At 42.9% G+C, this 25685-nt stretch overlaps 19 non-coding genes across 19 annotated transcripts; 13 read left to right on the forward strand and 6 right to left on the reverse strand.

Annotated features, from left to right (window-relative positions):
• The first annotated feature begins 423 nt into the window (after positions 1-423).
• TRNAT-UGU (transfer RNA threonine (anticodon UGU)) lies at positions 424-495 on the forward strand. The gene has a single exon. It is a non-coding gene; the product is annotated as a tRNA-Thr (tRNA).
• A 1141-nt stretch (positions 496-1636) lies between these two features.
• Positions 1637-1731, reverse strand: TRNAV-UAC (transfer RNA valine (anticodon UAC)). The gene is made up of 2 exons: positions 1694-1731; positions 1637-1672 (listed from the first exon to the last, which is right to left on the reverse strand). It is a non-coding gene; the product is annotated as a tRNA-Val (tRNA).
• A 292-nt stretch (positions 1732-2023) lies between these two features.
• On the forward strand, positions 2024-2105 carry TRNAS-GCU (transfer RNA serine (anticodon GCU)). The gene has a single exon. It is a non-coding gene; the product is annotated as a tRNA-Ser (tRNA).
• A 1116-nt stretch (positions 2106-3221) lies between these two features.
• On the forward strand, positions 3222-3293 carry TRNAT-UGU (transfer RNA threonine (anticodon UGU)). The gene has a single exon. It is a non-coding gene; the product is annotated as a tRNA-Thr (tRNA).
• Positions 3294-4434: 1141 nt separating this feature from the next.
• On the reverse strand, positions 4435-4529 carry TRNAV-UAC (transfer RNA valine (anticodon UAC)). Its single transcript has 2 exons — positions 4492-4529; positions 4435-4470 (listed from the first exon to the last, which is right to left on the reverse strand). It is a non-coding gene; the product is annotated as a tRNA-Val (tRNA).
• A 292-nt stretch (positions 4530-4821) lies between these two features.
• Positions 4822-4903, forward strand: TRNAS-GCU (transfer RNA serine (anticodon GCU)). Its single transcript has one exon. It is a non-coding gene; the product is annotated as a tRNA-Ser (tRNA).
• A 1116-nt stretch (positions 4904-6019) lies between these two features.
• TRNAT-UGU (transfer RNA threonine (anticodon UGU)) lies at positions 6020-6091 on the forward strand. The gene has a single exon. It is a non-coding gene; the product is annotated as a tRNA-Thr (tRNA).
• A 1141-nt stretch (positions 6092-7232) lies between these two features.
• Positions 7233-7327, reverse strand: TRNAV-UAC (transfer RNA valine (anticodon UAC)). The gene is made up of 2 exons: positions 7290-7327; positions 7233-7268 (listed from the first exon to the last, which is right to left on the reverse strand). It is a non-coding gene; the product is annotated as a tRNA-Val (tRNA).
• A 292-nt stretch (positions 7328-7619) lies between these two features.
• TRNAS-GCU (transfer RNA serine (anticodon GCU)) lies at positions 7620-7701 on the forward strand. The gene has a single exon. It is a non-coding gene; the product is annotated as a tRNA-Ser (tRNA).
• A 1116-nt stretch (positions 7702-8817) lies between these two features.
• Positions 8818-8889, forward strand: TRNAT-UGU (transfer RNA threonine (anticodon UGU)). The gene has a single exon. It is a non-coding gene; the product is annotated as a tRNA-Thr (tRNA).
• Positions 8890-10030: 1141 nt separating this feature from the next.
• Positions 10031-10125, reverse strand: TRNAV-UAC (transfer RNA valine (anticodon UAC)). Its single transcript has 2 exons — positions 10088-10125; positions 10031-10066 (listed from the first exon to the last, which is right to left on the reverse strand). It is a non-coding gene; the product is annotated as a tRNA-Val (tRNA).
• Positions 10126-10417: 292 nt separating this feature from the next.
• TRNAS-GCU (transfer RNA serine (anticodon GCU)) lies at positions 10418-10499 on the forward strand. Its single transcript has one exon. It is a non-coding gene; the product is annotated as a tRNA-Ser (tRNA).
• Positions 10500-11615: 1116 nt separating this feature from the next.
• TRNAT-UGU (transfer RNA threonine (anticodon UGU)) lies at positions 11616-11687 on the forward strand. The gene has a single exon. It is a non-coding gene; the product is annotated as a tRNA-Thr (tRNA).
• A 1141-nt stretch (positions 11688-12828) lies between these two features.
• Positions 12829-12923, reverse strand: TRNAV-UAC (transfer RNA valine (anticodon UAC)). The gene is made up of 2 exons: positions 12886-12923; positions 12829-12864 (listed from the first exon to the last, which is right to left on the reverse strand). It is a non-coding gene; the product is annotated as a tRNA-Val (tRNA).
• Positions 12924-13215: 292 nt separating this feature from the next.
• Positions 13216-13297, forward strand: TRNAS-GCU (transfer RNA serine (anticodon GCU)). Its single transcript has one exon. It is a non-coding gene; the product is annotated as a tRNA-Ser (tRNA).
• Positions 13298-14413: 1116 nt separating this feature from the next.
• TRNAT-UGU (transfer RNA threonine (anticodon UGU)) lies at positions 14414-14485 on the forward strand. Its single transcript has one exon. It is a non-coding gene; the product is annotated as a tRNA-Thr (tRNA).
• Positions 14486-23509: 9024 nt separating this feature from the next.
• Positions 23510-23604, reverse strand: TRNAI-UAU (transfer RNA isoleucine (anticodon UAU)). Its single transcript has 2 exons — positions 23567-23604; positions 23510-23545 (listed from the first exon to the last, which is right to left on the reverse strand). It is a non-coding gene; the product is annotated as a tRNA-Ile (tRNA).
• Positions 23605-23891: 287 nt separating this feature from the next.
• TRNAS-GCU (transfer RNA serine (anticodon GCU)) lies at positions 23892-23973 on the forward strand. The gene has a single exon. It is a non-coding gene; the product is annotated as a tRNA-Ser (tRNA).
• A 1098-nt stretch (positions 23974-25071) lies between these two features.
• Positions 25072-25143, forward strand: TRNAT-UGU (transfer RNA threonine (anticodon UGU)). Its single transcript has one exon. It is a non-coding gene; the product is annotated as a tRNA-Thr (tRNA).
• Positions 25144-25685: the final 542 nt, after the last annotated feature.

The raw sequence follows: 25685 nt of genomic DNA on the forward strand, positions 1-25685 counted from the left end.
CCTACTCCGTGGGCGTAGCCGATTCGGACGCCCAGGGTTACTTCTAACCAGTTTGGATAGATAGACTGATAAGAAAGCAGCTCTTACTCCTAAAGTTTCAGCCATCTCAAGTGTATGACTGTTGACATATGTCTGCCCCACAGAGACAGATCACTTCTAATAAGTGAGTTCTCTATCTGTCATTGATTGTGGACATACTAACTAGAGCTATCAGTATGGTCATAAATGTGAATACTCTTATGTTCTCAAATCAAAATGGAGTTTTTCCTACTTCCAAGAAAAGTGTCTTAAGCATGCTCTTCAATTTGTGCACGCATGTAGACATTCAAATGCAACTGCATTTCCATACAGAGTCTCAAAATCATAGATATCTTCATACCGCAGTAAGAATACATGAAGCGATTTACATACTGCAGGCAGGCTGGCCTTGTAGCTCAGTGGCAGAGCACTGGTCTTGTAAACCAGGGGTCATGAGTTCAAGCCTCATCAGGGCCTTTTTATATGTGAGTTTCTGTATGTTGTTTCCAAGTCATTATTTCTAGGAGTCACACCTTGTCTTAAGTTTGCTTATTGACAAGCTTCCCTTTCCTGCTTTCATCGTATCAAGAAGACTTCATGAAAACCATTGAACCATAAACTATCGCCTCACCCCTTCCGATCGCCTGACGAACGCCTGACAAACGCCATTCTCACCCCGCCGGGCAAAGCCAAATAAGCCATGCATATTTGAAGTTCCTTTGAAAGTCAGAGCGAGGACTATGACCTCTGTTCCGACTGAGTCTGCATCCACAGAAAGGATGAAATAAGGATCTAGAAATTTCACCAAGGAGATGTGAACTTCATCCCCCTTAAAATACTTTTCCTCCCAGATGCCCCGGCTCTTAGTCAAATGAGGTTAATCTTCAAAACCCCACCCCCACTAACCATAAATATCCGACTCTCCTGCTGTCCATTCAAATGATACAAGGTATCTTGTACATAGAGAGAATGTGAGAAAAAGCAGAATCGCTTCATAGATTTGGTGACCTTGGATGGGTGGGCTAGATAAAGAAGTGAACCTGATTTCGGGAAAAGGAGTATCGTGATGGGGATGAGGAAAAGAGAACATGGACCACATTCACAAGTTAGAGAAATAAATATATTAGGTTGAATGGTTTTAAAAAGTTAACTTTGAGCATGAATTGTTTTTTTAAACTGCAAAGAATAAAAAAAATCAATGTGGGATTGGAGGCACAATCTGAGCAGAAAGCACCATAAGCTGCTATGGTGCAACTCTTATGTTGACTAGAAACATTAATATGATGACGCTCTTCTTTTGATATGTCTTTCAGTTAAATGTTATTGTAAGTAGCTGATACAGCACTGTTTGCAGCTCCTCAGTATATGGTTATCCCGTGACGACAATGTTTTCATCATATTTATTATTCTACAAATGTATTTTTAAATGCACTGATGTGGTGTTTGCATGCTATGCAAGACGGCACATCATGGAATGTTTATAAGGAGCATCGAATAGGATTGTGATATTTGCACCTGGAAGAGTCGGACACGCAGATCCTGAAAAGAAGTAAAAACTCTCTAGCTTTACTAGAGCTACTTTACTTTTAGTGAAATGGTTTATGAAAAACCAGTAAGCTGCTCCAGGTGAGGCTCAAACTCACAACCTCGGCATGCCTCAATGCAAGTACTGCTGTGTAAGTACCGCGCGCTAACCGATTGCGCCACTGGAGCTCACTGTTCTCATACCTCCCCAGTTGAGCCATCTAGAGCTGACCAAGTAGATACTGGCACTGCTCCCTTATTTACTGTGCAAGATCGACTCACATGCTAGCATGTTATCATGACTATTAAAAACTACAGTCCTAATGGAACAGATTTGATAATTCTGCTATATCATGTGCTCTGTCTATTGAACACCACATATATTTGCCAGTTCTGACACAGTCTAGGAGAAACTTATGATTATTTGTAATTAGCACATCGTAAGAATTTCCTAAAAAATGAAACATAGTCACCTAAGGCAGACGAGGTGGCCGAGTGGTTAAGGCGATGGACTGCTAATCCATTGTGCTCTGCAAGCATGGGTTCGAATCCCACCTTCGTCGGAATGCCATCAGACACTCTTTTGAAGGTGGGCATGTCTCGTAGTACAATTACACTCTCTTTCAAGACACAGCCATAATCCACTAGAAGGGCCCAACTGACTATTCCATTTTGGCAATTATGTCAAATTAAGGGAAGTGTTTTGTGCTTAATTGAAATTAGATCTTTCATGAAGTGTCCAGAGGATTGCCTTTCCCTCACTCCTGGCCTTCTAACTAACCCTGGTCGTAGTGGGCGTAGTGGGACTCCGCGGAGCTACGCAGAGTGGGCGAGAAGCTACGCCCACTCCCGCACTCCGCGTAGCCCCACTACGCACCTCCTTCCCGCTCTCCCCTACATACATTATTTAAGCAACTACCCTTAATAAAACAATTTTAAAGCACTTACCGTGTCCGGGGCTCGTCCGGGGCTCACTCTTGGAATAGCGTCGTCCTGGATACCAATGCCCATGCGCGGGAGGCCGCGCATGCGCATTGGTATCCAGGAAGGGACGCTATTCCAAGAGGGAGCCCCGGAAGAGCCCCGGACATGGTAAGTGCTTTAAAAATTGTTTTATTAAGGTTAGTTGCTTAAATAATGTATGTAGGGGAGGGCGGGAGGGAGGCGGGTGGCGGCCGAATCGGCTACGCACACGGAGTGGGCGTAGTGTTGCTGGCTACGCTGTCTACGCAAAATGCGTAGAAGGCAACACTACGCCTATTCCGTGGGCGTAGCCGATTCGGATGCCCAGGGTTACTTCTAACCAGTTTGGATAGATAGACTGATAAGAAAGCAGCTCTTACTCCTAAAGTTTCAGCCATCTCAAGTGTATGACTGTTGACATATGTCTGCCCCACAGAGACAGATCACTTCTAATAAGTGAGTTCTCTATCTGTCACTGATTGTGGACATACTAACTAGAGCTATCAGTATGGTCATAAATGTGAATACTCTTATGTTCTCAAATCAAAATGGAGTTTTTCCTACTTCCAAAAAAAGTGTCTTAAGCATGCTCTTCAATTTGTGCACGCATGTAGACATTCAAATGCAACTGCATTTCCATACAGAGTCTCAAAATCATAGATATCTTCATACCGCAGTAAGAATACATGAAGCGATTTACATACTGCAGGCAGGCTGGCCTTGTAGCTCAGTGGCAGAGCACTGGTCTTGTAAACCAGGGGTCATGAGTTCAAGCCTCATCAGGGCCTTTTTATATGTGAGTTTCTGTATGTTGTTTCCAAGTCATTCTTTCTAGGAGTCACACCTTGTCTTAAGTTTGCTTATTGACAAGCTTCCCTTTCCTGCTTTCATCGTATCAAGAAGACTTCATGAAAACCATTGAACCATAAACTATCGCCTCACCCCTTCCGATCGCCTGACGAACGCCTGACATACGCCATTCTCACCCCGCCGGGCAAAGCCAAATAAGCCATGCATATTTGAAGTTCCTTTGAAAGTCAGAGCGAGGACTATGACCTCTGTTCCGACTGAGTCTGCATCCACAGAAAGGATGAAATAAGGATCTAGAAATTTCACCAAGGAGATGTGAACTTCATCCCCCTTAAAATACTTTTCCTCCCAGATGCCCCGGCTCTTAGTCAAATGAGGTTAATCTTCAAAACCCCACCCCCACTAACCATAAATATCCGACTCTCCTGCTGTCCATTCAAATGATACAAGGTATCTTGTACATAGAGAGAATGTGAGAAAAAGCAGAATCGCTTCATAGATTTGGTGACCTTGGATGGGTGGGCTGGATAAAGAAGTGAACCTGATTTCGGGAAAAGGAGTATCGTGATGGGGATGAGGAAAAGAGAACATGGACCACATTCACAAGTTAGAGAAATAAATATATTAGGTTGAATGGTTTTAAAAAGTTAACTTTGAGCATGAATTGTTTTTTTAAACTGCAAAGAATAAAAAAAATCAATGTGGGATTGGAGGCACAATCTGAGCAGAAAGCACCATAAGCTGCTATGGTGCAACTCTTATGTTGACTAGAAACATTAATATGATGACGCTCTTCTTTTGATATGTCTTTCAGTTAAATGTTATTGTAAGTAGCTGATACAGCACTGTTTGCAGCTCCTCAGTATATGGTTATCCCGTGACAACAATGTTTTCATCATATTTATTATTCTACAAATGTATTTTTAAATGCACTGATGTGGTGTTTGCATGCTATGCAAGACGGCACATCATGGAATGTTTATAAGGAGCATCGAATAGGATTGTGATATTTGCACCTGGAAGAGTCGGACACGCAGATCCTGAAAAGAAGTAAAAACTCTCTAGCTTTACTAGAGCTACTTTACTTTTAGTGAAATGGTTTATGAAAAACCAGTAAGCTGCTCCAGGTGAGGCACAAACTCACAACCTCGGCATGCCTCAATGCAAGTACTGCTGTGTAAGTACCGCGCGCTAACCGATTGCGCCACTGGAGCTCACTGTTCTCATACCTCCCCAGTTGAGCCATCTAGAGCTGACCAAGTAGATACTGGCACTGCTCCCTTATTCACTGTGCAAGATCGACTCACATGCTAGCATGTTATCATGACTATTAAAAACTACAGTCCTAATGGAACAGATTTGATAATTCTGCTATATCATGTGCTCTGTCTATTGAACACCACATATATTTGCCAGTTCTGACACAGTCTAGGAGAAACTTATGATTATTTGTAATTAGCACATCGTAAGAATTTCCTAAAAAATGAAACATAGTCACCTAAGGCAGACGAGGTGGCCGAGTGGTTAAGGCGATGGACTGCTAATCCATTGTGCCCTGCAAGCATGGGTTCGAATCCCACCTTCGTCGGAATGCCATCAGACACTCTTTTGAAGGTGGGCATGTCTCGTAGTACAATTACACTCTCTTTCAAGACACAGCCATAATCCACTAGAAGGGCCCAACTGACTATTCCATTTTGGCAATTATGTCAAATTAAGGGAAGTGTTTTGTGCTTAATTGAAATTAGATCTTTCATGAAGTGTCCAGAGGATTGCCTTTCCCTCACTCCTGGCCTTCTAACTAACCCTGGTCGTAGTGGGCGTAGTGGGACTCCGCGGAGCTACGCGGAGTGGGCGAGAAGCTACGCCCACTCCCGCACTCCGCGTAGCCCCACTACGCACCTCCCTCCCGCTCTCCCCTACATACATTATTTAAGCAACTACCCTTAATAAAACAATTTTAAAGCACTTACCGTGTCCGGGGCTCGTCCGGGGCTCACTCTTGGAATAGCGTCGTCCTGGATACCAATGCCCATGCGCGGGAGGCCGCGCATGCGCATTGGTATCCAGGAAGGGACGCTATTCCAAGAGGGAGCCCCGGAAGAGCCCCGGACATGGTAAGTGCTTTAAAAATTGTTTTATTAAGGTTAGTTGCTTAAATAATGTATGTAGGGGAGGGCGGGAGGGAGGCGGGTGGCGGCCGAATCGGCTACGCACACGGAGTGGGCGTAGTGTTGCTGGCTACGCTGTCTACGCAAAATGCGTAGAAGGCAACACTACGCCTATTCCGTGGGCGTAGCCGATTCGGATGCCCAGGGTTACTTCTAACCAGTTTGGATAGATAGACTGATAAGAAAGCAGCTCTTACTCCTAAAGTTTCAGCCATCTCAAGTGTATGACTGTTGACATATGTCTGCCCCACAGAGACAGATCACTTCTAATAAGTGAGTTCTCTATCTGTCACTGATTGTGGACATACTAACTAGAGCTATCAGTATGGTCATAAATGTGAATACTCTTATGTTCTCAAATCAAAATGGAGTTTTTCCTACTTCCAAGAAAAGTGTCTTAAGCATGCTCTTCAATTTGTGCACGCATGTAGACATTCAAATGCAACTGCATTTCCATACAGAGTCTCAAAATCATAGATATCTTCATACCGCAGTAAGAATACATGAAGCGATTTACATACTGCAGGCATGCTGGCCTTGTAGCTCAGTGGCAGAGCACTGGTCTTGTAAACCAGGGGTCATGAGTTCAAGCCTCATCAGGGCCTTTTTATATGTGAGTTTCTGTATGTTGTTTCCAAGTCATTCTTTCTAGGAGTCACACCTTGTCTTAAGTTTGCTTATTGACAAGCTTCCCTTTCCTGCTTTCATCGTATCAAGAAGACTTCATGAAAACCATTGAACCATAAACTATCGCCTCACCCCTTCCGATCGCCTGACGAACGCCTGACATACGCCATTCTCACCCCGCCGGGCAAAGCCAAATAAGCCATGCATATTTGAAGTTCCTTTGAAAGTCAGAGCGAGGACTATGACCTCTGTTCCGACTGAGTCTGCATCCACAGAAAGGATGAAATAAGGATCTAGAAATTTCACCAAGGAGATGTGAACTTCATCCCCCTTAAAATACTTTTCCTCCCAGATGCCCCGGCTCTTAGTCAAATGAGGTTAATCTTCAAAACCCCACCCCCACTAACCATAAATATCCGACTCTCCTGCTGTCCATTCAAATGATACAAGGTATCTTGTACATAGAGAGAATGTGAGAAAAAGCAGAATCGCTTCATAGATTTGGTGACCTTGGATGGGTGGGCTGGATAAAGAAGTGAACCTGATTTCGGGAAAAGGAGTATCGTGATGGGGATGAGGAAAAGAGAACATGGACCACATTCACAAGTTAGAGAAATAAATATATTAGGTTGAATGGTTTTAAAAAGTTAACTTTGAGCATGAATTGTTTTTTTAAACTGCAAAGAATAAAAAAAATCAATGTGGGATTGGAGGCACAATCTGAGCAGAAAGCACCATAAGCTGCTATGGTGCAACTCTTATGTTGACTAGAAACATTAATATGATGACGCTCTTCTTTTGATATGTCTTTCAGTTAAATGTTATTGTAAGTAGCTGATACAGCACTGTTTGCAGCTCCTCAGTATATGGTTATCCCGTGACAACAATGTTTTCATCATATTTATTATTCTACAAATGTATTTTTAAATGCACTGATGTGGTGTTTGCATGCTATGCAAGACGGCACATCATGGAATGTTTATAAGGAGCATCGAATAGGATTGTGATATTTGCACCTGGAAGAGTCGGACACGCAGATCCTGAAAAGAAGTAAAAACTCTCTAGCTTTACTAGAGCTACTTTACTTTTAGTGAAATGGTTTATGAAAAACCAGTAAGCTGCTCCAGGTGAGGCTCAAACTCACAACCTCGGCATGCCTCAATGCAAGTACTGCTGTGTAAGTACCGCGCGCTAACCGATTGCGCCACTGGAGCTCACTGTTCTCATACCTCCCCAGTTGAGCCATCTAGAGCTGACCAAGTAGATACTGGCACTGCTCCCTTATTCACTGTGCAAGATCGACTCACATGCTAGCATGTTATCATGACTATTAAAAACTACAGTCCTAATGGAACAGATTTGATAATTCTGCTATATCATGTGCTCTGTCTATTGAACACCACATATATTTGCCAGTTCTGACACAGTCTAGGAGAAACTTATGATTATTTGTAATTAGCACATCGTAAGAATTTCCTAAAAAATGAAACATAGTCACCTAAGGCAGACGAGGTGGCCGAGTGGTTAAGGCGATGGACTGCTAATCCATTGTGCTCTGCAAGCATGGGTTTGAATCCCACCTTCGTCGGAATGCCATCAGACACTCTTTTGAAGGTGGGCATGTCTCGTAGTACAATTACACTCTCTTTCAAGACACAGCCATAATCCACTAGAAGGGCCCAACTGACTATTCCATTTTGGCAATTATGTCAAATTAAGGGAAGTGTTTTGTGCTTAATTGAAATTAGATCTTTCATGAAGTGTCCAGAGGATTGCCTTTCCCTCACTCCTGGCCTTCTAACTAACCCTGGTCGTAGTGGGCGTAGTGGGACTCCGCGGAGCTACGCGGAGTGGGCGAGAAGCTACGCCCACTCCCGCACTCCGCGTAGCCCCACTACGCACCTCCCTCCCGCTCTCCCCTACATACATTATTTAAGCAACTACCCTTAATAAAACAATTTTAAAGCACTTACCGTGTCCGGGGCTCGTCCGGGGCTCCCTCTTGGAATAGCGTCGTCCTGGATACCAATGCCCATGCGCGGGAGGCCGCGCATGCGCATTGGTATCCAGGAAGGGACGCTATTCCAAGAGGGAGCCCCGGAAGAGCCCCGGACATGGTAAGTGCTTTAAAAATTGTTTTATTAAGGTTAGTTGCTTAAATAATGTACGTAGGGGAGGGCGGGAGGGAGGCGGGTGGCGGCCGAATCGGCTACGCACACGGAGTGGGCGTAATGTTGCTGGCTACGCTGTCTACGCAAAATGCGTAGAAGGCAACACTACGCCTATTCCGTGGGCGTAGCCGATTCGGACGCCCAGGGTTACTTCTAACCAGTTTGGATAGATAGACTGATAAGAAAGCAGCTCTTACTCCTAAAGTTTCAGCCATCTCAAGTGTATGACTGTTGACATATGTCTGCCCCACAGAGACAGATCACTTCTAATAAGTGAGTTCTCTATCTGTCACTGATTGTGGACATACTAACTAGAGCTATCAGTATGGTCATAAATGTGAATACTCTTATGTTCTCAAATCAAAATGGAGTTTTTCCTACTTCCAAGAAAAGTGTCTTAAGCATGCTCTTCAATTTGTGCACGCATGTAGACATTCAAATGCAACTGCATTTCCATACAGAGTCTCAAAATCATAGATATCTTCATACCGCAGTAAGAATACATGAAGCGATTTACATACTGCAGGCAGGCTGGCCTTGTAGCTCAGTGGCAGAGCACTGGTCTTGTAAACCAGGGGTCATGAGTTCAAGCCTCATCAGGGCCTTTTTATATGTGAGTTTCTGTATGTTGTTTCCAAGTCATTCTTTCTAGGAGTCACACCTTGTCTTAAGTTTGCTTATTGACAAGCTTCCCTTTCCTGCTTTCATCGTATCAAGAAGATTTCATGAAAACCATTGAACCATAAACTATCGCCTCACCCCTTCCGATCGCCTGACGAACGCCTGACAAACGCCATTCTCACCCCGCCGGGCAAAGCCAAATAAGCCATGCATATTTGAAGTTCCTTTGAAAGTCAGAGCGAGGACTATGACCTCTGTTCCGACTGAGTCTGCATCCACAGAAAGGATGAAATAAGGATCTAGAAATTTCACCAAGGAGATGTGAACTTCATCCCCCTTAAAATACTTTTCCTCCCAGATGCCCCGGCTCTTAGTCAAATGAGGTTAATCTTCAAAACCCCACCCCCACTAACCATAAATATCCGACTCTCCTGCTGTCCATTCAAATGATACAAGGTATCTTGTACATAGAGAGAATGTGAGAAAAAGCAGAATCGCTTCATAGATTTGGTGACCTTGGATGGGTGGGCTGGATAAAGAAGTGAACCTGATTTCGGGAAAAGGAGTATCGTGATGGGGATGAGGAAAAGAGAACATGGACCACATTCACAAGTTAGAGAAATAAATATATTAGGTTGAATGGTTTTAAAAAGTTAACTTTGAGCATGAATTGTTTTTTTAAACTGCAAAGAATAAAAAAAATCAATGTGGGATTGGAGGCACAATCTGAGCAGAAAGCACCATAAGCTGCTATGGTGCAACTCTTATGTTGACTAGAAACATTAATATGATGACGCTCTACTTTTGATATGTCTTTCAGTTAAATTTTATTGTAAGTAGCTGATACAGCACTGTTTGCAGCTCCTCAGTATATGGTTATCCCGTGACAACAATGTTTTCATCATATTTATTATTCTACAAATGTATTTTTAAATGCACTGATGTGGTGTTTGCATGCTATGCAAGACGGCACATCATGGAATGTTTATAAGGAGCATCGAATAGGATTGTGATATTTGCACCTGGAAGAGTCGGACACGCAGATCCTGAAAAGAAGTAAAAACTCTCTAGCTTTACTAGAGCTACTTTACTTTTAGTGAAATGGTTTATGAAAATCCAGTAAGCTGCTCCAGGTGAGGCTCAAACTCACAACCTCGGCATGCCTCAATGCAAGTACTGCTGTGTAAGTACCGCGCGCTAACCAATTGCGCCACTGGAGCTCACTGTTCTCATACCTCCCCAGTTGAGCCATCTAGAGCTGACCAAGTAGATACTGGCACTGCTCCCTTATTCACTGTGCAAGATCGACTCACATGCTAGCATGTTATCATGACTATTAAAAACTACAGTCCTAATGGAACAGATTTGATAATTCTGCTATATCATGTGCTCTGTCTATTGAACACCACATATATTTGCCAGTTCTGACACAGTCTAGGAGAAACTTATGATTATTTGTAATTAGCACATCGTAAGAATTTCCTAAAAAATGAAACATAGTCACCTAAGGCAGACGAGGTGGCCGAGTGGTTAAGGCGATGGACTGCTAATCCATTGTGCTCTGCACGCGTGGGTTCGAATCCCACCTTCGTCGGAATGCCATCAGACACTCTTTTGAAGGTGGGCATGTCTCGTAGTACAATTACACTCTCTTTCAAGACACAGCCATAATCCACTAGAAGGGCCCAACTGACTATTCCATTTTGGCAATTATGTCAAATTAAGGGAAGTGTTTTGTGCTTAATTGAAATTAGATCTTTCATGAAGTGTCCAGAGGATTGCCTTTCCCTCACTCCTGGCCTTCTAACTAACCCTGGTCGTAGTGGGCGTAGTGGGACTCCGCGGAGCTACGCGGAGTGGGCGAGAAGCTACGCCCACTCCCGCACTCCGCGTAGCCCCACTACGCACCTCCCTCCCGCTCTCCCCTAGATACATTATTTAAGCAACTACCCTTAATAAAACAATTTTAAAGCACTTACCGTGTCCGGGGCTCGTCCGGGGCTCCCTCTTGGAATAGCGTCGTCCTGGATACCAATGCCCATGCGCGGGAGGCCGCGCATGCGCATTGGTATCCAGGAAGGGACGCTATTCCAAGAGGGAGCCCCGGAAGAGCCCCGGACATGGTAAGTGCTTTAAAAATTGTTTTATTAAGATTAGTTGCTTAAATAATGTATGTAGGGGAGGGCGGGAGGGAGGCGGGTGGCGGCCGAATCGGCTACGCACACGGAGTGGGCGTAGTGTTGCCGGCTACGCTGTCTACGCAAAATGCGTAGAAGGCAACACTACGCCTACTCCGTGGGCGTAGCCGATTCGGACGCCCAGGGTTACTTCTAACCAGTTTGGATAGATAGACTGATAAGAAAGCAGCTCTTACTCCTAAAGTTTCAGCCATCTCAAGTGTATGACTGTTGACATATGTCTGCCCCACAGAGACAGATCACTTCTAATAAGTGAGTTCTCTATCTGTCATTGATTGTGGACATACTAACTAGAGCTATCAGTATGGTCATAAATGTGAATACTCTTATGTTCTCAAATCAAAATGGAGTTTTTCCTACTTCCAAGAAAAGTGTCTTAAGCATGCTCTTCAATTTGTGCACGCATGTAGACATTCAAATGCAACTGCATTTCCATACAGAGTCTCAAAATCATAGATATCTTCATACCGCAGTAAGAATACATGAAGCGATTTACATACTGCAGGCAGGCTGGCCTTGTAGCTCAGTGGCAGAGCACTGGTCTTGTAAACCAGGGGTCATGAGTTCAAGCCTCATCAGGGCCTTTTTATATGTGAGTTTCTGTATGTTGTTTCCAAGTCATTCTTTCTAGGAGTCACACCTTGTCTTAAGTTTGCTTATTGACAAGCTTCCCTTTCCTGCTTTCATCGTATCAAGAAGACTTCATGAAAACCATTGAACCATAAACTATCGCCTCACCCCTTCCGATCGCCTGACGAACGCCTGACAAACGCCATTCTCACCCCGCCGGGCAAAGCCAAATAAGCCATGCATATTTGAAGTTCCTTTGAAAGTCAGAGCGAGGACTATGACCTCTGTTCCGACTGAGTCTGCATCCACAGAAAGGATGAAATAAGGATCTAGAAATTTCACCAAGGAGATGTGAACTTCATCCCCCTTAAAATACTTTTCCTCCCAGATGCCCCGGCTCTTAGTCAAATGAGGTTAATCTTCAAAATCCCACCCCCACTAACCATAAATATCCGACTCTCCTGCTGTCCATTCAAATGATACAAGGTATCTTGTACATAGAGAGAATGTGAGAAAAAGCAGAATCGCTTCATAGATTTGGTGACCTTGGATGGGTGGGCTGGATAAAGAAGTGAACCTGATTTCGGGAAAAGGAGTATCGTGATGGGGATGAGGAAAAGAGAACATGGACCACATTCACAAGTTAGAGAAATAAATATATTAGGTTGAATGGTTTTAAAAAGTTAACTTTGAGCATGAATTGTTTTTTTAAACTGCAAAGAATAAAAAAAATCAATGTGGGATTGGAGGCACAATCTGAGCAGAAAGCACCATAAGCTGCTATGGTGCAACTCTTATGTTGACTAGAAACATTAATATGATGACGCTCTTCTTTTGATATGTCTTTCAGTTAAATGTTATTGTAAGTAGCTGATACAGCACTGTTTGCAGCTCCTCAGTATATGGTTATCCCGTGACAACAATGTTTTCATCATATTTATTATTCTACAAATGTATTTTTAAATGCACTGATGTGGTGTTTGCATGCTATGCAAGACGGCACATCATGGAATGTTTATAAGGAGCATCGAATAGGATTGTGATATTTGCACCTGGAAGAGTCGGACACGCAGATCCTGAAAAGAAGTAAAAACTCTCTAGCTTTACTAGAGCTACTTTACTTTTAGTGAAATGGTTTATGAAAAACCAGTAAGCTGCTCCAGGTGAGGCTCAAACTCACAACCTCGGCATGCCTCAATGCAAGTACTGCTGTGTAAGTACCGCGCGCTAACCGATTGCGCCACTGGAGCTCACTGTTCTCATACCTCCCCAGTTGAGCCATCTAGAGCTGACCAAGTAGATACTGGCACTGCTCCCTTATTCACTGTGCAAGATCGACTCACATGCTAGCATGTTATCATGACTATTAAAAACTACAGTCCTAATGGAACAGATTTGATAATTCTGCTATATCATGTGCTCTGTCTATTGAACACCACATATATTTGCCAGTTCTGACACAGTCTAGGAGAAACTTATGATTATTTGTAATTAGCACATCGTAAGAATTTCCTAAAAAATGAAACATAGTCACCTAAGGCAGACGAGGTGGCCGAGTGGTTAAGGCGATGGACTGCTAATCCATTGTGCTCTGCAAGCATGGGTTCGAATCCCACCTTCGTCGGAATGCCATCAGACACTCTTTTGAAGGTGGGCATGTCTCGTAGTACAATTACACTCTCTTTCAAGACACAGCCATAATCCACTAGAAGGGCCCAACTGACTATTCCATTTTGGCAATTATGTCAAATTAAGGGAAGTGTTTTGTGCTTAATTGAAATTAGATCTTTCATGAAGTGTCCAGAGGATTGCCTTTCCCTCACTCCTGGCCTTCTAACTAACCCTGGTCGTAGTGGGCGTAGTGGGACTCCGCGGAGCTACGCGGAGTGGGCGAGAAGCTACGCCCACTCCCGCACTCCGCGTAGCCCCACTACGCACCTCCCTCCCGCTCTCCCCTACATACATTATTTAAGCAACTACCCTTAATAAAACAATTTTAAAGCACTTACCGTGTCCGGGGCTCGTCCGGGGCTCCCTCTTGGAATAGCGTCGTCCTGGATACCAATGCCCATGCGCGGGAGGCCGCGCATGCGCATTGGTATCCAGGAAGGGACGCTATTCCAAGAGGGAGCCCCGGAAGAGCCCCGGACATGGTAAGTGCTTTAAAAATTTTTTTATTAAGGTTAGTTGCTTAAATAATGTATGTAGGGGAGGGCGGGAGGGAGGCGGGTGGCGGCCGAATCGGCTACGCACACGGAGTGGGCGTAGTGTTGCTGGCTACGCTGTCTACGCAAAATGCGTAGAAGGCAACACTACGCCTATTCCGTGGGCGTAGCCGATTCGGACGCCCAGGGTTACTTCTAACCAGTTTGGATAGATAGACTGATAAGAAAGCAGCTCTTACTCCTAAAGTTTCAGCCATCTCAAGTGTATGACTGTTGACATATGTCTGCCCCACAGAGACAGATCACTTCTAATAAGTGAGTTCTCTATCTGTCACTGATTGTGGACATACTAACTAGAGCTATCAGTATGGTCATAAATGTGAATACTCTTATGTTCTCAAATCAAAATGGAGTTTTTCCTACTTCCAAGAAAAGTGTCTTAAGCATGCTCTTCAATTTGTGCACGCATGTAGACATTCAAATGCAACTGCATTTCCATACAGAGTCTCAAAATCATAGATATCTTCATACCGCAGTAAGAATACATGAAGCGATTTACATACTGCAGGCAGGCTGGCCTTGTAGCTCAGTGGCAGAGCACTGGTCTTGTAAACCAGGGGTCATGAGTTCAAGCCTCATCAGGGCCTTTTTATATGTGAGTTTCTGTATGTTGTTTCCAAGTCATTCTTTCTAGGAGTCACACCTTGTCTTAAGTTTGCTTATTGACAAGCTTCCCTTTCCTGCTTTCATCGTATCAAGAAGACTTCATGAAAACCATTGAACCATAAACTATCGCCTCACCCCTTCCGATCACCTGACGAACGCCTGACAAACGCCATTCTCACCCCGCCGGGCAAGCCCTGCCGGGCAAAGCCAAATAAGCCATGCATATTTGAAGTTCCTTTGAAAGTCAGAGCGAGGGGTTGAGGAAGCTCAGGGGGCGGAGTCAAGATGGCGGGTTGATGCCGCCAGGTGAGACAGGCAGCACGGGTCGGCTCTTCCCGGTACCTCAGGGTAATATCTAAAAAAATCAACGAAGAACAAAAATTCGGTCCAAATTAGTGACACAGTAATGCGAAATAGCTAGTGACTCACCCGGTACTTGAGGCCGGTCAATGCTGGAAGGGGCATTTCGGTGCTTGACGTCCCGGGAAGCCTGGATGGTGAAGCTACGGTTTTCTGACAGCAGGCAGACGGCGTGAGAGAAGAGACCACCCATAGGCGACCGGCTGGAGCAGAGTGGCTGCAGCTGCGGAAAACGCGGAAAGGACGCAGAGCCGATCTCTTTGCTGGCAGCAGCTTTGGATGTGCCCGGTGGGACGACTGGGGGCTCCGGTCATCGGGCGGAGGTAGAGGAAGGAGCCGCCTCTCAGTGGCCGGTCGGACCGACCGGTAATCGACCATGTGGAGTTTTTACAGCTGAAGCTCCAGGAGAGACGCCTTCAGCCAGTGTGTTCATGGCTGAGCGGGAGGCGGCTACAATTGCAGCTGTGCCATCGAGAGACGCTGTGAGGCTCGGAGAAGACAGAGCCGATTTCCCCGATTTCCTCACTGGCCTCAGCTTTCGGCTTCCAGCTGGTACTTGCAGTCAGCAGGGGTCAGTAGGGGTCATCCAGCGTCTGTGACAGAGATTGCACGGAGAAGAGGGAAAACGCCTTTCTCTCGTTAAACCAGAGGAAAAGGGGACAGGCTAGTTCCTCTTAACGGATTACTGATTATTGGCGATAGCAACTCGATGGCTGAGCGGACTTGATCACGGCTTGATCACGGTTCGATCACTGCTTGCCCATTACTACTATAATTTTTTTTTTGATCAATAACAATAATAATCGCTTTTTACAAAAGTGAGAAGTTTGGGTTTTGAATGCTGCAATTACTGAATCACCTGAGCCGCCCGAGCAGAAGGATACTGCCGGCATTGAAGACAAGAAGAGCTTCTAAAGCTTCTAAAGCTCAAACTCTTCGGTTTAGCTGGACTGGAATAGGAGCTTTGGTGGCACAATTGAGCACAGCCACTGCTAGATCTGAGAGGAGAACGCCGGATGGACTACGATTGAGCGATAAGGAAACAGACACGGATATGGCGCCTAAGTTGAACACAAGATCTGCACGGACCGGGAAAAACGGAGGACAAGAGCGAGGACAAGAGAGCTCAGGTACTGTCACTATATCAACTTCTACCTCTAAGAATAACTCCAAAGTAACAGAAAATACAAATAATGGCAAAGGGAAAGTGGCGGCAGCTGCTGCAGGATCTACTGAAGCGGGTAAAGGAAGGATGGTGCAGGACACCAAACATGTAAATAGCCCGGGGGTACTCGATAAGAAAATCGCTCAAAACATTGAGTCAGAGTCACTTACTAGGGGTGAAGTAACCCATAACGCTTCCCTAAGTTCAACTACCAACAACTCAATGTTAGTATCGAATACGCAGACAGGCCTGACTGAGTATCCAGAACTACCTGTGATTGAGGGCGAGGTTATAGGGGAGAAGAGGTCAGAGGAAAATCTCAGTCAAACGATTAAAACTTTGAATAGAGATGGTGCCTGTGTTGGAAATAAGACAAACTCAGATTGTGAGAGAACAACACCAAGTGGCAGACAATTAGAAAACGTTGAAGAAGTAATTATAGAAAATTTAGAGACTGTCAAAAATATAGGAAATGATTCAACATCTGTTACTCAGCTGGTAATTGACCTTAATGGATCTAATGGTCTACCAGACCAGAATCTAACAAACATACTAATAGATGAAGCTGAGGCAAATGAAGATGGAACTAATCTTGAATATGAAGAGATGTCAGAAGGTGGCGATAGTGAGACAGACATCACCCACAATAGACAGAACTATCTTAAACAAACAGCCTCAAGGAAAACAAAAAGCAAAGTCAGGAATAAACTGAAAAAAGCCCTCAACAAATCATTGACTAAGGATAGTTCCTCTTTATCCAAAACTGCGCCAAAGACTAAAGGCAATGTTGATGACAGTCCGCTTAGAAAATGGATACAAGCTAAAGGGGGTGTAAAGAATATGGCATTGAGGCTTTCTGGAGTTAGCCTTGACGAAGATTTCCATCAGAAGGGAGGCAAGAAAGTGTCTTCGGGGCTGGAGAATATCGGCTCTGTAGCAAATGCAAACATAACCATAGATGGAAACACATCGCCAATTGATACAACCCAGAAAGACATGGCTATGGGTACAATAACGGATACGAACCTGCCCTGTCTCACTACCAATTCTTCAGTTGATCTGATCCAAGAGCAAAACCCCAAAAACTCCCAGTCAACTATATTAGAGATAGCTCCCAAACTAATGATGTCAAATGTAGTGGCTGAGAAAGAGGGGGCGGATGATTCCAGGATTGATGCAGTGGAAGTGGTTCAATCCGACATGGAAATAGAAATATCTGAAACCAGCCATATATCATTGTCAGATAATATAGAGCCACCAAGTCTTCACAATATGGAAGGTGTTAATTCGCCACTGGATGGAAAGACTCCAGGGGGGACAGCTATCGAAGATCAGCCAAGTTTGACTACTATGGACACGATAATGCAAACTCTTATCGCTCAAAGACAAGAAAGTCAGCAGCATTTTCTGCAACTAAGAGAAGATAATACCAAAATTCAAGCTTTTATGAGTGAGGTATGCGTAAAGCTCGGGGGAGCCACACAAGAAATTGAAGATCTTAAACAACGCGTCGTGGGAATCGAAGAAGGATCTACTCGCTCGGATGAGCTAATTAAACAACATGTCACACGGATATCCAAACTAGAGACTAAGGTTGAAGACATGGAAAATAGAGCGCGTAGGCAGAACCTTAGGCTGTTTGGGGTACCAGAGGGGGCAGAGGGAGCCAACGTCAGGTCATATGTGGTAAAATTATTTCAAAAAGCGTTTAGTGATCTGTCTGACTGGGATTGGGACTCTCAATTGCAGAGAGTACATAGACTTCCTCTGTTCCAAAAGAACAAAAATAATAAATTTCCGAGACCTATCCTGATATACTTTGGAAATTTCTTGCTAAAACAAGCTGTGTTATTTAAAGCTAAACCCAATAGCCCGGTTCTTATCGACAACATATCTTTTTTTGTACGGTCAGACCTAAGCAAGGAAACAATGGACAGAAGGTGGGAGCTCAGAAAGTTAATTGACTCCTTCAAAGCTATAAACTGTACAGTTTACCTACAAGAGCCTGCTCGGCTTAAGGTGATCAATAATGGGCGACCTTTCTTCTTTACAGATCAAGAAGAGGCGGTCAAGGCTTTAGAAAAATTTACAGCTGAAAGGCAGAAATAAAAGAGACAGCTGGCAAGGCTATGAAGCTTGTATTTAAAATATCAGATTACGCTGGATCAACAGGGGCACAAAAATGGATTGAAATTATTGGTGGAATGATTTAGCTTTATGGTTTCTTGCTATATAATTTTTATTTTGTCACATTTTTTTTTTTTTGGTCTTTGTATATTTAACGAATAACTTTGTTTCAAGAAGAGGGTAGAGCCTTTTCCTGTGTTAGCCATCTCACTAGGCTGCCATACCAGCGGCAGCAAGGGATAGAGGGGTACTCCCCCCAAAGGTACTTGGGAGGGAAGGAAAGGTCCGGGGTTGAGGGAGGGAGGGGGAGGGGAAAAATAGGAGAAAAATGTATTGTAAGGAAGAAAGACGTTGTATACAGAAGGTTGAAATGTTACAATAAAGATTTAATGCAGAGGGAAGACAAAGAACTTAGATGTAAGTTATGTCCAAAACAAAATTGTTAATTTGGAATGTTGCTGGCCTTAATAGCAAACAAAAGAGGAGATTGGTCCAAGAAGAACTGGCAATGTACAAACCTCAATTCGCTCTTTTATCTGAAACTCATATCAGCTATCAAGACAGGAAATTACTCTTACAAATGGGGTATGAGCTTGTGGTCTGCTCAACTTTGGGTGCCTCCATTAGGGGAGTGGCAATACTAAAACAAAAAGGAATAGCGATAGAAACTACAAAAACATCATCGGATACACGGGGGAGGTGGGCGATAGCACAAGTCCAGATTGAACACCAGAAGTTTGTTTTATGCTTGGTTTATGGCCCTAATATAGATGACCCCAAGTTATTTGAATACTTAAGTATCGAGTTACTAGAATGGGAGGGAGAAAGATTAGTGATGGGAGACTTTAATTGCGTAATAGATTATAAATTAGATTCTACCGGACACGGCTCTCCGCACAGGATGCGCAAGGTCAGATCTGCGATTCTCGAGCTAGGTAGATTGCATAACCTAAAAGATATATGGCGTCATAAACACCCAAAACTAGCGGGACACACATATTACTCATCGCCCCATAGATCTTGCTCGAGAATCGATATGGTGTGGGCAACTGATCGTATATTGAATAACTGTAAGATTGAACTGTGCCCAAGGGTCTCTTCCGATCACAACCCTATATTACTAGAATTTGAGAATGGTGAGTCAAGACCAGATTTAAGACAATTTACCTTCCCGAGATATTTATTAACTGATTCGGGCTTTGTCACTTCCCTAAAAAAACATATTAAAGAATTTATCGAATTCAATATTAACTCAGCCAAAATCGATATAGTTTGGGACACATGTAAGTGCAGCATAAGGGGGTTTACCCAACAATTTATCTACACACTCAATGCTGAAAAACGTAGGATAACTCAAAAAGCTACTTCAGATATATTATTACTGGAACAGAAACTAGCCGAAGAAACTAAGGCACAAAATGGAAATACCCAGGAGACAAGATTCGAACTATTAAAACTGCAATCTTCTCTTAAAAAGACGCTAAGAGACAGATATTGTTCTAAAATACATAAATACAAACTAAACCAGTATGAAGGAGGAGACAGAATAGGTAAAATACTCGCATATAAAGTCGCGGATAAAAAGGCGAGAACCGACATCAAAAAAATTAAAGGGTCCGACTTACAAGAATATGATCAACCAGAACAAATTTTAGGTCAGTTTGTCAATTACTATCAGAGCTTATACACTCCTGATAATACTCCTTCTAGAGCAAGAATTACACAATATCTGGATAAATATATGCCCGCATCAAAAGATACAGTTAAGGAAAAATTGCAACTCCTTAATTCAAAAATAACACAATCTGAAATAAATGCCGCGATCCTGGCCTTACCATCTGGCAAAGCAGCTGGTGAGGATAGTCTGCCCATGGAACTATATAAGGTCTGCGCAGAAGAACTATTACCTTTGTTGGAAAATGTCATTGATTCTATAGATAATTTGGGAAAAGTACCTATATCATGGAAAATAGCCAAAATTGTATTTTTTCTTAAAAAAAACAAACCACCGGAAGACTGTGGCTCTTATCGGCCGATTTCACTGCTCAATGCAGATGCTAAGATCTTTTCTAAGATATTAGCAAATCGTTTAGCACCCAATATGCCAACTTTGGTTAACCCACAACAACATGGTTTTGTGATTGGGCGAGATACAACGGCACATGTAAACACAGCAATCACCGCCTTTGATGTCGCCTCGACTACCCTCACCCCACTCGGAATGGTAATGTTAGATGCCGAAAAAGCATTTGACTGAGTGGGGTGGGAATATCTGTGGGAAGCATTAAAGAAGATAGGCATTCAGGGTCAATACCTGAAGTGGGTCCGATCATTATATGACAGCCCGCAGGCTGTAATCAGCTATGGGGGGAGAGAGTCAAGGAGTTTTGTAATAGGGAGGGGTACCAGACAAGGGTGTCCCCTGTCTCCCTTACTTTTCGCTCTTTCCTTGGAGCCATTCTTAAATGCACTAACTAAGCAAGGAAATATTCAACCATTTGTACATGGTGGAGAGAGTTTGAAAATCACTGCATTTGCAGACGATATAGCTATATTTACCACAGACTTAGCAAAAGCTACACCTGAAATAATAAAGGAAGCTATTAGCTACGGTCATGTTTCAGGCTACAAACTAAATGTAGGCAAAACACAGGTAATAGCCAATTACAAACCTTTGGTACCTATCCAAGGCTTATGTTCAAGCGCTACGTATTTAGGCATCAAATTAGCACCCAATATTGATAAAATTATAAGACTAAATTATGATCCTCTCCTAAAAGAAACTGCAAAGTCACTTCAAAAATGGCACAAGATCCCGATAAGTCTTTTGGGACGTATTAATCTAGTAAAAATGAAAATTCTGCCGAAGGTGCTATATTTATTTAGATCCATCCCTTTGCAACCCAATAACATTTTCTTCAAAAAACTGGAGGGCATATGTAGCAGTTTCATATGGGCTTACAAAAAAGCGAGAAGGGCTTTGAAATTATTAACACTGCCAACAGAAATGGGCGGATTAACATTTCCTGATTTTAGGTTTTACTTTTTAGCCTCTTTTTTTGGTCGTATTAGAAGTTTGCTAAAAAACGAAACTCCATTATTTTTCCACCGTTTTATGTTGGGACTGGATAGTAACCAATTCCTATACCGCTTGCAAGACCCAAACTACTTCAAGCGAGTGAAATTTAAGACAGTCAAACATATTAAGAAAATTTGGGATCAAATAATGACAATTGGGAAAATCACATATCATAACGCAGAGGTTAGAATATGGGATAATCCAGGGTTTCCTGACATTTTCTCTGATGGAGCAGGCTTTTTTGGGAAGAGACAAGGCATTCACATACTAGGGGATTTTTATGGCCAGAATGGTTTTCTAGATTTTGAAGCACTTAAAATTATTTATAGTTTAAGCGACAGTATGTTCTTTAAATATATTCAGATAAGGGACTATTTACTTTCTAAAATGAAAATTACGGAAGCAACTGAATCAGACATACTTAAATGTCTATACTCTAATAAAGTAAAATCATTAATAAGTCTAGGGTATGGATATTTGATACAAGGAAAAAACGAAGACTACACGAAAATAGCTGCCAAATGGTCTCTCCGATTGGGTATGAATATTAATCCTTTACAGATCTCAAACTCTTTACGTCACATAAACTCGATTGTGCAGTCTACTAGTTTGAGATTACAGACGTACAGAACTATCACTCAACTTTATTATACACCGCAGAGGATAGCTAGTTGGGCACGGGGCAATCAAGTCAATAAGAAAACTAAGTGCCCGAAATGTGACCATGAAGCGGCGGGCATAGAACATATGCTTTATTCATGTCCAGCGCTCTTGTCATTTTGGAAAGAACTATCTGAAGTCCTAAATAAAAAACAAATCGTCACACCACCACTCTCAGCACAACTGGTTTTATTAGATATCCAAGAAACAAATTGTCCTTATAAAGAATTAATAACTATCATCTTCGCTTGTGCCAGGTTAGTCATCGCTAGATTATGGATATCTAAAGATATCCCAGCTGTCTTTGATTGGTGGCTTCTGATGAAGGAAATCAACTCCATGGAACTGTCATTAGCAAGGCATAGGGGCCTTAAGGTTATACAAAAAAAGGAAAAAATCTGGTTACATTTTTTTGAATCATGATTTAAATGAATTGGAAAGAAAATGAGGCCAGCTTAAATATCTGTATATTATTTGTAAATCTTTATTTCTTTATACAATTATTTTGTCAAAGTTTAGTAATAGTCAGATCTCTGCTTCTAACGTCTTTCTGTATATAAGCTGTTTATTTAAATAATACTGTAACTACTCATATACTTTGTTTCTTTGGAAATGTATAACATATGTGTTTTCTTATGTTTGGTTCTTTTTGTTCTTCCTTCAATAATAAAAAAATTGGGGAAAAAAAAAAAAAAAAAAAAAAGAAAGTCAGAGCGAGGACTATGACCTCTGTTCAGACTGAGTCTGCATCCACAGAAAGGATGAAATAAGGATCTAGAAATTTCACCAAGGAGATGTGAACTTCATCCCCCTTAAAATACTTTTCCTCCCAGATGCCCCGGCTCTTAGTCAAATGAGGTTAATCTTCAAAACCCCACCCCCACTAACCATAAATATCCGACTCTCCTGCTGTCCATTCAAATGATACAAGGTATCTTGTACATAGAGAGAATGTGAGAAAAAGCAGAATCGCTTCATAGATTTGGTGAGCTTGGATGGGTGGGCTGGATAAAGAAGTGAACCTGATTTCGGGAAAAGGAGTATCGTGATGGGGATGAGGAAAAGAGAACATGGACCACATTCACAAGTTAGAGAAATAAATATATTAGGTTGAATGGTTTTAAAAAGTTAACTTTGAGCATGAATTGTTTTTTTAAACTGCAAAGAATAAAAAAAATCAATGTGGGATTGGAGGCACAATCTGAGCAGAAAGCACCATAAGCTGCTATGGTGCAACTCTTATGTTGACTAGAAACATTAATATGATGACGCTCTTCTTTTGATATGTCTTTCAGTTAAATTTTACTGTAAGTAGCTGATACAGCACTGTTTGCAGCTCCTCAGTATATGGTTATCCCGTGACAACAATGTTTTCATCATATTTATTATTCTACAAATGTATTTTTAAATGCACTGATGTGGTGTTTGCATGCTATGCAAGACGGCACATCATGGAATGTTTATAAGGAGCATCGAATAGGATTGTGATATTTGCACCTGGAAGAGTCGGACACGCAGATCCTGAAAAGAAGTAAAAACTCTCTAACAAGGGCCGTCTTTCCCCTGAGTTTAATCTTTACTTTTAGTGAAATGGTTTATGAAAAACCAGTAAGTTGCTCCAGGTGAGGCTCGAACTCACAACCTCGGCATGCCTCAATGCAAGTACTGCTGTATAAGTACCGCGCGCTAACCGATTGCGCCACTGGAGCTCACTGTTCTCATACCTCCCCAGTTGAGCCATCTAGAGCTGACCAAGTAGATACTGGCACTGCTCCCTTATTCACTGTGCAAGATCGAACACTAGCATGTTATCATGACTATTAAAAACTACAGTCCTGATGGAACAGATTTGATAATTCTGCTATATCATGTGCTCTGTCTATTGAACACCACATATATTTGCCAGTTCTGACACAGTCTAGGAGAAACTTATGATTATTTGTAATTAGCACATCGTAAGAATTTCCTAAAAAATGAAACATAGTCACCTAAGGCAGACGAGGTGGCCGAGTGGTTAAGGCGATGGACTGCTAATCCATTGTGCTCTGCACGCATGGGTTCGAATCCCACCTTCGTCGGAACGCCATCAGACACTCTTTTGAAGGTGGGCATGTCTCGTAGTACATGTCTCGTAGTACAATTACACTCTCAAGACACAGCCATAATCCACTAGAAGGGCCCAACTGACTATTCCATTTTGGCAATTATGTCAAATTAAGGGAAGTGTTTTGTGCTTAATTGAAATTAGATCTTTCATGAAGTGTCCAGAGGATGCCTTTCCCTCACTCCTGGCCTTCTAACTAACCCTGGTCGTAGTGGGTGTAGTGGGGCTCCGCGGAGCTCCGCGGAGTGGGAGAGAAGCTCCACTACGCACCTCCCTCCCGCTCTCCCCTACATACATTATTTAAGCAACTACCCTTAATAAAACAATTTTAAAGCACTTACCGTGTCCGGGGCTCGTCCGGGGCTCCCTCTTGGAATAGCGTCGTCCTGGATACCAATGCCCATGCGCGGGAGGCCGCGCATGCGCATTGGTATCCAGGAAGGGACGCTATTCCAAGAGGGAGCCCCGGAAGAGCCCCGGACATGGTAAGTGCTTTAAAAATTGTTTTATTAAGGTTAGTTGCTTAAATAATGTATGTAGGGGAGGGCGGGAGGGAGGCGGGTGGCGGCCGAATCGGCTACGCACACGGAGTGGGCGTAGTGTTGCCGGCTACGCTGTCTACGCAAAATGCGTAGAAGGCAACACTACGCCTACTCCGTGGGCGTAGCCGATTCGGACGCCCAGGGTTACTTCTAACCAGTTTGGATAGATAGACTGATAAGAAAGCAGCTCTTACTCCTAAAGTTTCAGCCATCTCAAGTGTATGACTGTTGACATATGTCTGCCCCACAGAGACAGATCACTTCTAATAAGTGAGTTCTCTATCTGTCACTGATTGTGGACATACTAACTAGAGCTATCAGTATGGTCATAAATGTGAATACTCTTATGTTCTCAAATCAAAATGGAGTTTTTCCTACTTCCAAGAAAAGTGTCTTAAGCATGCTCTTCAATTTGTGCACGCATGTAGACATTCAAATGCAACTGCATTTCCATACAGAGTCTCAAAATCATAGATATCTTCATACCGCAGTAAGAATACATGAAGCGATTTACATACTGCAGGCAGGCTGGCCTTGTAGCTCAGTGGCAGAGCACTGGTCTTGTAAACCAGGGGTCATGAGTTCAAGCCTCATCAGGGCCTTTTTATATGTGAGTTTCTGTATGTTGTTTCCAAGTCATTCTTTCTAGGAGTCACACCTTGTCTTAAGTTTGCTTATTGACAAGCTTCCCTTTCCTGCTTTCATCGTATCAAGAAGACTTCATGAAAACCATTGAACCATAAACTATCGCCTCACCCCTTCCGATCGCCTGACGAACGCCTGACAAACGCCATTCTCACCCCGCCGGGCAAAGCCAAATAAGCCATGCATATTTGAAGTTCCTTTGAAAGTCAGAGCGAGGACTATGACCTCTGTTCCGACTGAGTCTGCATCCACAGAAAGGATGAAATAAGGATCTAGAAAATTCACCAAAGAGATGTGAACTTCATCCCCCTTAAAATACTTTTCCTCCCAGATGCCCCGGCTCTTAGTCAAATGAGGTTAATCTTCAAAACCCCACCCCCACTAACCATAAATATCCGACTCTCCTGCTGTCCATTCAAATGATACAAGGTATCTTGTACATAGAGAGAATGTGAGAAAAAGCAGAATCGCTTCATAGATTTGGTGACCTTGGATGGGT

The sequence above is a fragment of the Lissotriton helveticus genome, chromosome 5_1 (assembly GCF_964261635.1).
Source record: "Lissotriton helveticus chromosome 5_1, aLisHel1.1, whole genome shotgun sequence".
NCBI lineage: Eukaryota > Metazoa > Chordata > Amphibia > Caudata > Salamandridae > Lissotriton > Lissotriton helveticus.